The sequence below is a fragment of the Perca flavescens genome, chromosome 7 (assembly GCF_004354835.1).
Source record: "Perca flavescens isolate YP-PL-M2 chromosome 7, PFLA_1.0, whole genome shotgun sequence".
Taxonomy (NCBI): domain Eukaryota; kingdom Metazoa; phylum Chordata; class Actinopteri; order Perciformes; family Percidae; genus Perca; species Perca flavescens.
In genome coordinates, this window is record NC_041337.1 from 2,738,289 (window position 1) to 2,751,645 (window position 13,357).

At 41.8% G+C, this 13,357-nt stretch overlaps 2 long non-coding RNA genes across 2 annotated transcripts; both read left to right on the plus strand.

Annotated features, from left to right (window-relative positions):
* Window positions 1–3,143: 3,143 nt before the first annotated feature.
* Window positions 3,144–4,904, plus strand: LOC114559322 (uncharacterized). The gene is made up of 2 exons (XR_003693072.1): window positions 3,144–3,406; window positions 4,855–4,904. It is a non-coding gene; the product is annotated as an uncharacterized LOC114559322 (long non-coding RNA).
* A 234-nt stretch (window positions 4,905–5,138) lies between these two features.
* On the plus strand, window positions 5,139–5,755 carry LOC114559345 (uncharacterized). The gene is made up of 2 exons (XR_003693080.1): window positions 5,139–5,177; window positions 5,604–5,755. It is a non-coding gene; the product is annotated as an uncharacterized LOC114559345 (long non-coding RNA).
* The last annotated feature ends 7,602 nt before the right edge of the window (window positions 5,756–13,357 follow it).

Here is a 13,357-nt window from a genome sequence, read left to right on the forward strand (position 1 = left end):
GGTACCGAAACCCGGTTCCACTATGGTACCGGTTCCTACGCAAATGGTAGTATTCGGACCGGATTAGAACACGAATTTCGGTTCCGACTGAAATATTTTCCCTCTGTCGCTCCGGCAGACTCTTTTTTTCTTTCTCCCTTTTCTGGCGTGTGGCGCATGTGCCCGCTCGCGGTGTGAAGCGCGTGTCCGCGCTATTCCCCCGACATGCACTCTACAATCTCTGCTGATAGACGGCTTTTTGTACACGCTCTGAAACGGACGTAAAAATATCCCACTTTCTCTGTAGTCTAACGTTAGCTAGCTACCGTAAATGTAGGCTACTTTTAAAATGGCATATTTTCCCTCTGGCCTCACCAAAACGGACGTGAAAGCATATTAACTATTCACTGACTGCACGTGATCGCTAGTAAACATTACACTTACTCTGCTAGTCTATCGTTCAGGACAAGACCCTGTAGCCTGGTGGTGGGGGAGGCGAGACAGCCTCCCCAAATTGTCTGCCCTTTCAAACTCATACCTGGGTGTGTACAGACCTCTGGGACACCGTCTGAGAGAGTTTTCTCCTGTGCAGGACATGCCATAAGTCAGGAGAGGTGTCCTATCTTGCCAGAGAAGGCAAATATGCTCATTTTTCTGCTAAAGAACTGCTAAAGTCTGAAGCTGGTTGGCATACCAACTCAACATTTATTTTGTTGTTACTTGTTAATAGTGTAACTGTTATTTGTTAAATTATTGTAGTTATGTGTTAGGTAACTTAGGTTTAGTTATAATATTTAAACGTTAATATATTGTTAAATTGAAATAATTTTCAATTTAAAAAAAAAACTCCATAAAAATCCTTTCTTTTGTCATTTTTCAGTTTTTCAAGAATCGGTTTAAGAATCGTTTAGGAATCGGAATCGTTTTAAAAGTACCGGTTCGGCATCGGAATCGTAAAAATCCAAACGGTACCCAAACCTACTCCTGAGGTGCTTCGGGCGGCTCTCCTCCCAGCGAGCTTCGACACAGTTTGCGGCCCCACTGACGTACTGTCACCGTAATAACTACAACAATCGCCATTTTGTTGTGTACCCATCAAATGACGACGGCAAACAGTCCAACGGCCTTTCTATCCATTTTATTCCTATGCAAGAACACCATGAAGACTCCAGAGACTGTTGATATTAACTCCATGCAGATTTATTTGTTACATTTTAACAAACAAACCAAGCTGCCTCAGACACATAAACTGACCACTGGCGATAGTCAGTTGAATAGACAACTGAATCTAAGTTTCATATGACTCTCTTCTTATAGAGCGTTTTGGGTGGTGTCAGTTGGACACATTCACGCCCACAGTTACCTCATGTTTGTTACATCTTTTTCTTAACTACACCTAGGTCATTGTGACCCAGACAATAACTACTAACGTACATGCTAGTCAACAAATGGTTTACTTCAAATGATTTCACTTTATTTCATCCTGGAGGGTACTCAGCATGTCCTGGTGTACCACACCGGTCACATCAAAGGATTATATTTATTTACTTTATTAGCTTTATCATGGCCTAATTAGTGGCAGAGGAGACACTATAAATGTCAAAAGACCTTAATCATTTTGGTGTCACTGATCATATTACCTTGGAACATAGCAATGCACAAGTGAGTTTATATAGTTTTATACAGACCATAATATGTCCATCTCAGATTTGCTTCAAAGAGAAAACTCCCCCGCTCCCTGACAGGAAACACCATGCTAGGCTAACTTCCCTATGCTACCTCCATCACATCTCCCTTGTTTAAACTAAAGATAGCTTTCAACCTGCACTTCCTGTCTCCCTGACACAGAGTGAAAAGTCTCCTCTCCGAGACTGCTGGGCCTAAATTGTGCTTAAACACGATACAAAAATTAAAACATGAACCCAGTGTGTATTGAATAAACTCCCATATTGATAAATGACTAATAATGAATCTTGCTAAACATATGTTACTTGGGGTTGCGTCTAGCTCACCCAGTAAGAGCGTTTACCCCATGTTGGCTAAATCCTGCAGTGGTGCAGGGTTCAAATCTGACCTGCTGCCCTTTGCTGCGTGTTATCCCCCATATCTCTCCCCCTTTCATCTCTATCCACTTTCAAATAAAAGGAAAAGCCCCAAAAAATTATCTTTAAAAAAAAAAACATACGTTACTTGGTAAGAAGTGAATATATGTGTCTGATTTCTTGATTATAATTGATTATATGACAGACATTACAAGACAAAACAAAATCTAATAACATTTTTAAAATAAGAGTGTACTTTTTCCTGCCACACAATAAAATGTCTTCTATCTAGATGTTGATACATAAAGATTTTTGTTTGATACTTGAGATGTTTTTGCTTGGACTTAAAGGCACAAACATTATTCCAGGTCACCAGTCGCAGGTTCAGAAGAGTCTCCAGTCTGGTCTTCAGTCTCTGGTTGTAAAAGTGGATGTGAGTTCCTGGCTGGTTCTGGTCCTCCGCAGTCCCACATTTATGTGTTTCGACATCAGAACGCCAGGCAAATCTTTAGTTACAAACACTGCAGCTGAATCTTTTCTCTCCTGTGTAGACTACAGCTATGTGTGATGTAATCTTCCTCTCTGTGTAAAAGATATCTTACAAACTGAGAGCTGAAACATTTTTCTCCTGTGTGGATTGTAATGTGTTTCTGTAAACTTTCTCTCTGTGTAAAAGATTTATTACAAACTGAGCAGCTAAAAGATTTTTCTTCTGAGTGGATTGTCATGTGTTTTTTTAAATGTCCAGCTTGTTTAAAAGATGTCTTACAGACTGAGCAGCTGAAAGGTTTTTCACATGTGTGAGTTCTCATATGTTTCTTCAGATCTAACTTGAAGCCAAAACTTCTCCCACACTCAGAGCAGCTGAATGTTTTCCTACGTCTTAAATCATATTTCAGAGAGTTTAAAGCTGACTGAGGTTCTCTGGTCTCCTCCGTTTTACTCTGATGAAGCTGTGACGACTGAAGGTTGACACATTTATGTCTTCTGACCTGTTGACGCCGGATAAATCTCTTGTTACAAACACTGCAATTGTATTTTTTTGCTCCTGGGTGGATTCTCATGTGATCATTCAGATCTCCCCTGCACTGTAAAAAATTATTTCCCCTTTTTGTTGTCTCAACTTCTGTTTTGGGGTCAAGTCAACTTTCAACTCAAAACTTTTCAATACTTTTGTTAAGATAACACACATATCTGTGTTTTGCTCAGAAATTCTAATGCACAGTTGACACAACTGAGTCATGCTTGTCTTCTCAAATGTAAGTTGAAGTTCACCCAGGGTTCACCACGCTACGTCCTTTTGCACATGCGCAGAGCGGCAGACCACGTTAGTCAACGTCTCCTCCATTGAAGGACCGAGCGCGAGAAACGAGCTGACCGTTGGCGTAAGTAAACTTTTAACTTTTTCTATGGTCTAATATTTCAGTATAGTTTGAGTTTTGTTTTTACTAAGCTAAAGTTTTTAACGAAATACTGTGAACTGACCATTCAAACCTACAGTATAACGTGCAAGCCCTTAGTTTAAAAAAAACTTAGCTAGCTAAGTGATGTTATGTTGTGTGTGTGTGTGTGTGTGTGTGTGTGTGTGTGTGTGTGTGTGTGTGTGTGTGTGTGTGTGTGTGAGTGAGAGAGAGAGAGAATTACGGGAAAAGAACAAACATTGCTCATTAATTAGCTAGTAGTAGCTAGCTAGCTATGTAATGATTATGTGGAGAAATTCTGAACTTGCCTTCAACTAAGTTATGCAAGTAACGAACTAATCCTCTGAATGTTAGTTAAGTTAGTTAGCCCTTATGTTGACTAGCTAGCTGGTTTGTTTGATGAAGGCTGTATATCTATGGATGAAGGCATGCATGGGGAAATGTTGTTTTCTTTTGAATTTCTGTCATGGCTAAATATGCAGGCTGAGGTGGTTTAATTTAGGCACGCTTGTCCGAACATGTTCTGATAACGTATCTTTTGCATATGGTCAGATGTGGCAAATGAGCTATGACGTTGAAACACGTTAACTAGTTTAAACAAGCAAGATACTATTTTTTTTATCATGAATTGTGCGCCCACTTTTGCTCTAGATTTAGCGACTTTTCAAACCCCCGTTTTTCACGAAAGCGACTAGCCACAAATCTGGCGACTTTCTGTTGAAAAGACGCCAGTATTGTCCGGCGAGCAGGCAAGGTATTTCTCTGTTGTGTCCGCCAAAACAGTCTGTGACTGAGGAGCAGCCCCCCTGCTTTCTCCTCATCTGCAGCAGCACTGATCAGGCAGGTAGCTAGAAGGGGAAGGGGTGCGGGGGCCGGGTAGGTAGGGAGAGACAGCGGGGGACGGCGGAGGGAGCTACCTAAGTAATACTTAGAATTTTGGCTAAAGATTTATAGTCTCTCATATCCTCTTCCCCAACCGTCATTTTAATAACTAAATGAAGTGAAACGTTAACGTGAATATTATCAATAATAATAATATTGAAGAAGTGAACTATTTATAGTTCTCAATCTGAACTGAAATATTCATTACTCACGCTACCGTGTGTGTGTGTGTGTGTGTGTGTGTGTGTGTGTGTGTGTGTGTGTGTGTGTGTGTGTTGAGGGTTAGTGAGGGTTATCAGACTGACTTGCTTTGTTTTCTTTGGATAGATGTAGGCTTTAGTACACTAGGGAAAGGGCTGACCAATGCATTATTTTTGATTGGTATAAAATAGCCTTCCAACATAGGGCATAGTCCTTAAATTGCATTACATTTCATGAAATAACAAGCTTGTCTGACAACACACCTATGCTATTTGTTTGTATTTTAAGCCACACTAATGCAGTATTTTTGTTTCTATTTCTTTCTTCAGAATCAACTGACCGAAGATTAATTCAGTGTCATGACTGATGCAGTGGAACTGTAAGTTTTGTAGTTTTTCCTCAACAAATCAACGCAAAGTAATAAGGCATTACAAAGTTCAGCATGGATTCAATGGAACTACTTTCCCCTTTCCCTGCATATACAAAGTTGTGTACATTTTTTTTAATTATTTATGAAGCACTGATGTCCTTTCTGGTCTGTATCCCTCTTCTATTGTCCAGAACTAAAAAAAGAGAGAGAGAGAGCAGTTGTTCTCCTTGGCCTGGCCCATTTCAGAAAGAGGATCCCTCCCAATTCTTCAAGATTTGTAAGGTATGTGAGGAATCAATGCCACTCTGGAATCCATATCACTTGCTAATCTCAATCTTTTTGATCCAAATGAAGTCATGATCCTGTAGTTATAGGATATCTAGAAAATATGTCTTGTTATAAAAATCTAGACCTGGAAAGACATCTGCTTAAATGGAGAACAAGTGAATTGTTCAAAGTTGCAGTGACAGGATTCCTTGCTCAATTAATTTGACATTGTAATGTATTTGAATTTCTTCCATTTACATAGGTTTACATTAGTTTGCATCAGACATTTTCATACCCAAGTTTGCTATGCATCTTGAATTTTCATCTGTTGAAGAAATAATGCTGATTTGCAATCTATTCTTATTACTTTGTTGTGTCATTAGCCAAACGAAGAGAGTGAGGCAGTGAAAGGAATGAAGGCGGGAATCTTGGTGGTTACAGAGGAGGATCCTCAACGCCCTGTCCCCAAGGAGATGATTGATATTGCACTGATTCTGGAGAAGCATATCGTTCTTCGGGACCTGAAGGATGTGCCCAACGCATTCGCCCTGCTGATGGGTCTGCTCTACGTCTTCAACATCCATTACCCAAAAGGGCTCAAGTACATGTTCAAGGTAATACAAAAGGTGATAATGAACATTGGTGGAGACCTTTGCTCTTCAAGAGTTAATGGACTCCGGTCTCTGTGCGGCTGATGGACAGATGGACTAGACAGTCATAGCTGTTTTTTATATTTCTCAAAAGTGCCACCCGTTATCTTGGCTACATAGTTGTCATGGAGTTACTGTTCCTTTTTTTAAGTGTGTCTTTTAAAAACTTGTAAGGTCAGTTGTTTGTGGGATGAAAAGGAGAAAATTATTGCCTTTTGGTTGTACTACCTCAAATAGTCTTGTTAAATTATCATGTTGCACACAGTTATGTAAATATTAGCTGTCAATGCTAAGGTGGACTAGAAGTCCTGAGAGTTGTTTTGCTCTGTCTCTCAAAATATGCTGTTTTTATTGCCTCTATAGTTGACATATGTGACTGTATATGTTCTCTTATTTTGCCACCACCTTGCACACTCAGGCTATCTCCCACACACTGGCTCTCTCACTCACTCATTCACTCCCTCTCTGTCTCACACTCACTCACACAAACACTCACTCTCTGTCTCACTCACTCTGTCTCACACACTCACTCACACAAACACTCACTCTGTCTCACACACTCACTCACATAAACACTCACTCTGTCGTCTCACACACTCACTCTGTCTCACTCACTCTGTCTCTCTCACTCACTCTGTCTCACACACACTCACTCACTGTCTGTCTCACACACACAATCACTCTCTGTCACACTCACTCTCTGTCTGTCTCACTCACTCTGTCTCACACACTCACTCTGTCTCACACACACACACACACTCACTCACTCTCTGTCTCGCTCACTCTGTTGCACTCACTCACTCTCTGTCTCACTCACTCTGTCGCACACACTCACTCACACAAACACTCACTCTCTGTCTCACTCACTCACACAAACTCACTCTGTCTCACACACTCACTCACACAAACACTTACTCTGTCTCACACACTCACACAAACACTCACTCTCTGTCTCACTCACACAAACACTCACTCTGTCTCACTTACACTCCTCACCTCTGTGTCTCACTCACACAAACACTCACTGTCTGTCTCACACACAAACACTCACTCTCTGTCTCACTCACTCTCTTGTCTCACACACTCACTCTGTTTCACTCACTCTCTGTCTGTCTCACTCACTGTCTCACACACACTCACTCTCTGTCTCGCTCACTCTGTCGCACTCACTCACTCTCTGTCTCACTCACTCTGTCGCACACACTCACTCACTCTCTGTCTCACAGTCACTCACACAAACACTCACTCTCTGTCTCACTCACTCTGTCTCACACACTCACACAAACACTCACTCTCTGTCTCACTCACTCTGTCTCACTCACTCACACAAACACTCACTCTCTGTCTCACTCCCTCACACAAACACTCACTCTGTCTCACTCACTCTGTCTCACACACTCACTCACACAAACACTTACTCTGTCTCACACACTCACACAAACACTCATTCTCTGTCTCACTCACACAAACACTCACTCTGTCTCACTCACACTCACTCACTCTGTCTCACTCTCCTCCACACAAACACTCACTCTCTCTTACTCACTCTCTTGTCTCACACTCACTCACTCTGTTTCACTCACTCTGTCTGTCTCACTCACTCTGTCTCACACACTCACTCTTTCTCACACACTCCTCCTCTCTCTGTCTCATACACTCACTCCTCTCTATTGCACATTCACTCACTCTGTCTCACACACTTACTGTCTCACACACATTCACTCTCTGTCTTACACACTCACTCTGTCTCACACACTCACTCACTCCTGCACACACTGTCTCATACACACACACTCTGTCTCACACACTCACACAAACACTCACTCTGTTTCACACTCACTCACACAAACACTCATTCGCTGTCTCACTCTGTCTCACACACTCACTCACACAAACACTCACTCTCTGTCTCACTCACTCACTGTCTCACTCATTTTCTGTCTCACACACACTCACTCACACAAACACTCACTCTCTTTCTCACTCACTCTCTTGTCTCACTCACTCACTCTGTCTTACTCACTCTCTGTCTCTCTCACTCACTCTGTCTCACACACATTAGCTCACTCTGTCTCACACACACAATCACTCTGTCACACTCACTCTCTGTCTCACTCACTCTGTCTCACACACTCACTCTGTCTCACACAAACACACTCACTCTCTGTCTCGCTCACTCTGTCGCACTCACTCACTCTCTGTCTCACTCACTCTCTGTCTCACACACTCACTCACTCACACAAACACTCACTCTGTCTCACTCACTCACACAAACACTCACTCCCTGTCTCACTCACTCTCTGTCTCCCACACTCATTCACTCACACACTCATTCACTCTGTCTCACTCACTCTGTCTCTCTCACTCACTCTCTCACACACACTCACTCTGTCTCACACACACAATCACTCTATGTCACACTCACTCTGTCGCACACACTCACTCTGTCTCAAACACACTCACTCACTGTCTCACACACACAATCACTCTGTCTCACTCACTCTCTGTCTCACACACTCACTCTCTCTGTCTCGCTCACTCTGTCGCACTCACTCACTCTCTGTCTCACTCACTCTGTTGCACACACTCACTCTGTCACACACACACACACTCACTCAGTCTCACTCACTCTGTCGCACTCACTTTCTCTCTGTCTCATACACTCACTCTCTGTTGCACATTCACTCACTCTGTCTCACACACACTCACTGTCTCACACACATTCACTCACTCACACTGTCTCATACACACATCACTCTCTGTCTTACACACTCACTCACTCTCTGTCTTACACACTTACTCTCTGTCTCACACACTCACTCACTTACACACTCCCTCTCTGTCTCACACACTCACTCACTCACTTACACACACAGTCTCTCTCTCACACACACACACACACACACACACAGTAACAGTAAGGCTTATGATTTGTAATGGCAGAAAAAGGCAGATAGATATTTAACAGAGTGGATAAGGAAAAAAATGTTGATGCTGTGTCTTACCATTGTTTTATATTGTATGAAACACTTGAATGTGTGGAATAAATGTTTTTGTTAATCTTGACTCACATTCTTGTGTTGTGTAAACTTTAAAAAAAAAGTTGGTAGAACTTAGATTTTCAAGGCAACCGAGTCAACTTACTTGATATGTTAATACAACACACATAATAAAGTCAACACAAATACAAAGCTTAGTCAAGACAACTTGAAAATGCACATTAGCCCCACTACATAAAGTTGTTGAATTGATGTAGATTGGAGTTGACTCCACACAATCATTAGTTCATATAATGCATAATTAGAAGTTGGATCCACTAAATTGAATGTTGTGTTTACAAATAAACCTTAGTTGACTGAACATGTTATTAGTACAGTGAACTTGCAACATTAAGTTGAGAGAACTGAATAGCCTCTTTGTGCCAACTTAATATCTGATTTCCAATCAACTTATAATTTCAAGGCAACCAGGTTACACATATTTTTAAGTTGAGTCAACAATTTTTTTTTTACAGTGCCAAATCTCACACTCAGAGCAGCTGAAAGGTTTTTCTCCTGTGTGAGTTCTCATGTGTCTCTTCAGATGTGACTCATGGTTAAATCTTCTCCCACACTCAGAGCACCTGAATGTTTTATTACGTCTTAAATGATGTTTCAGAGAGTTTAAAGCTGACTGAGGTTCTCTGGTCTCCTTCCAATCAGCACTGTTATCAGTCTCAGGTTCAGAAGAGTCTCCAGTCTGGTCTTCAGTCTCTGGTTGTAAAAGTGGATGTGAGTTCCTGGCTGGTTCTGGTCCTCCACAGTCCTCTCCATCTTCTGTTTCCATGTGTTGAGTTTGTCTTTGATGAAGCTGTGAGGACTGAGCTTCCTCTTCATCATCTTCACTCTTCACAGGGACAGGAGTGAATGGGAACTTGGTGATATCAGCCTCCTCCAGCCCTTGAAGCTGCTCTCCCTCCTGACTGCTCCACAGTTCCTCCTGTTCCTCTTTAATGTGTGTGGGGGGGGGCTCTGGCTCCTGCTGGTCCACACTGGAGCTACACTCCTGCTGCTCAGGGGGAACCTCTTCTTTAACCACCGACAGCTGCTCAACATCTGCAGGAAACAGGAAACACACATTGAGGAAAACTGGTACTTCATGCAAACTAGGGGTGTGACAGTGTGTGTTCTAGGGCTGATACATGGCTTCAGCATTGACATTGTGATGTGCATATGTGCAAAAGCAACATCTCAGGACGTGCGTTGTCAGGCAAATTAGCTCAAACACGTCATGCAACAACCTTTTTTCTGCTTCATAGAAAAGGAAAGTTGAAACACATGAAACAGAATGAAGTACAGTCAACTCTTTAGTCAGTACTTTTAGCTAACTATTTCAACTGTTTAGACATTACTTTTAGCTAACTATTTTAGCTAACCAATTTAACTGTTTAGTCAGTACTTTTAGCTATTTCAAATGTTTAGTCAGTACTTTTAGCTAACTATTTCATGTTTAGTCAGTACTTTGAGCTAACTATTTCAAATGTTTATTCAGTACTTTTAATTAACCATTTAAAATGTTTAGTCAGTACTTTTAGTTAACAATTTCAACTGTTTAGTCAGTACGTTTAGCTAACTATTTCATGCATAAGGCCACTCACTCTTACCACACCCTCGACCTTGTGCTGGCATATGGCATCAAAATTGAAGATTTAACAGTATTTCCGCAGAATCCTTTATTATCAGGCCATTTCTTAATAACTTTAGAATTTTTACTACCCAACTATACGAAATTAGATAAAAGCTTCTACACTAGATGCCTATCTGACAGTGCTATAGCTAAATTTAAAGAAGATATTCCAACAGCATTTAACTCAATGACGTGCCTTAATATAACAGAGGACCTTTATGTTAACTTTAGTCCCTCCTAAATTGATAATTTTGTAGACGGTGATACGGCCTCGTTATGGACGACTTTAGACTCTGTTGCTCCCCTCAAAAAAGCAGACGATGAAGCAAAAAAAACTAGCACCTTGGTATAACTTCCAAACTCACAAATTAAAACAAATCTTGTGAAAACTTGAAAGTAAATGGCGTTCCACCAAACTGGAAGAATCTCGTTTAGATTGGCAAGACAGTTTGAAAACCTATAGGAAGGCCCTCAGAAATGCCAAATCAGACTATTACTCATCAATAGGAGAAAACAAGAACAACCCAAGGTTTCTTTTCAGCACTGTAGACAGGCTGACAGATAGTCACAGCTCTACTGAGCCATCTATGCCTATAGCTCTGAATAGTGACGAATTCATGAGCATCTTTAATGATAAAATTATAACAATTAGAGATAAAAATTCACCACCTTTTGCCCTCAACTTCTAATGGTTCACCTTTAAACGCAGGACTGAACTCTGTGTCTCATAGGTTGATGATCTGCCTGTTTCAGCAAAAGACATTGCAGAAGAGACAAGACATGACCCAATCCTTTCCAAAAGTTCTTGATCTGACATTGTCATGATGGCCAAAGTTTGTGGCAAATCCAGATTTTAAACCATTCTATATGAGAATGGACCAGTTGTCTACAGACCAGGGATGTATTCTGTGGGGGGGTCAAGGGTAGGTATACCACCAAAGTTCAGATGGATACTGTTGTCTTATGTACATGATGGACATCCTGGAATAACACGAATGAAGGCATTAGCCCGAGGTTTCCTGTGGTGACCTGGACTAGATCAAGAGATAGAGAACTTTGTAGGTCAGTGTGCTGCATGTGAGATCACACTGAACAGGTCTGCAGTAGCACCCATCGATCCTTGGTCATGGGCTACATCACTGTGGGAAAGAATACATGTTGATTTTGCTGGGATCAATAAGCAACACTACTTGCTGGTAGTAGATGTCTATTCAAAGTAGGGCTGCACAATATAAGGAAAATATCTAATTGCGATTATTTTGACAGATATGGCGATTGCGTTATGATTCACGATATTGGAGGGGATGATTGTTTTTGTATCATTATTCTCATTTTCATTGAAAATTATTAACATTGAAAGAAATTAAAATGATTATAGTGTGATTTTTGCGAGGATCTGTAACAAATAAAGATGTTTTTTGCGAGGATCTGTAACAAACAAAGATGTTTTCTTTTGTGTGAAGGATACGATTTGTAGTCCGGGATGTCTCTGCAGCACCACAATACTTCATTCTGAATAGTTTGACACATATTTTGCCATTAACAAATATTGTGCCCCCCCTGCAATTTGGATATTGTACTAGTCAATATTGCGATTTCGATACAATTGCGATTAATTGTGCAGCCCTAATTCAAAGTGGCTAGAAGTCCTGCCTACAGCAGACAACAGCTGAGAAGACTGTTCTCACATCTTCTCAGAAATCTATTTGCATCATATGGCCTGCCAAAGGTGTTGGTGTCAGACAATGGCTCTCCATTTACATCAGCAGAGTTTTAGCAGTTTCTCATGAATAATGGAGTCTGCCATTTTCTATCACCACCCTACCATCCTGCGTCCAATGGAGCAGTTGTGTGAGCTGTGCAGACATTCAAGAAAGCCTGGACTCGACTGGAAGCACAGTCTGTGTCACCCCAGCAACAGCTTGCTCGGTTCCTGTTCACATACAGACACACTTCTCACACAGTCACTGAGCGCACCCTGGCTGAATGTTTCTAAAGAGACAACCACGCACTCGCCTGTCATCATTGAAGCCGGACATGTCAGAAGTAGTGCTCAAGCATCAGCTACAGCAGAAAAAGGCTCATGACAAGCAAGCAAAGCCACTCCGGACATTTAAACTGGGAGAGTGGGTGTTAGTTCGGGATTTCAGACATCCCAAGAAGCTGTGGATTCCAGGGACGATTCTGCAATGAAGAGGACCTCTGACCTATGAGGTAAAAGTTGGTCATCGTCAAGTCAAGGTGCGTGTGGATCACCTGCGTGCATCTAAAGCTTCATATTCACCAAGCAGAAGGGATGACAATGATTTCTTGAATGAGTACTCAGCAGGCTGTGAGGATCCAGTGAAAAGCACAGAGTCAGAAATTGTTGCTGCTGGTCCATATCAGGAAGTGCAACAAGAGCACTGCTATCCAGAAAGGCAGCGGACAGCACTAACGAGCGCCCACTGGTCTGTTGGATGTCCTCCAGAAAGCAGTTTGTGGCTTTGACGGCAGAAAATTGTAGTTAATTTCCCCCTCAAAAAAAGGTAATTGAGCACTGTAGTGGTTATGACCATATAAGTGACTATGTAACTACATGAAAACGGGCAGAATTGTGTCTGTGCCTTGTACAGTAATAGCGTTACTGAAGGCTAGCTGTAGCCTCGCGCTGTGGGAATTCACTTGTAGCAGGAAAAGGTAAACAGTGTGCATATCAAAGAGTGGAGGTGTTCACAAGGGAAGGAAGGAAATAAACTAAATATTTCCGCTGCAAAAGGCACGAACGGCTTTCTGGAGGACATCCAACAGACCAGCGGGCGCTCCTTGGATTGTTGTCTGAGAAGCCTGGCTGGCTGAAGCCTGGCTGGCTGAACACACTCCCTCCCAGACGGCAGCTAC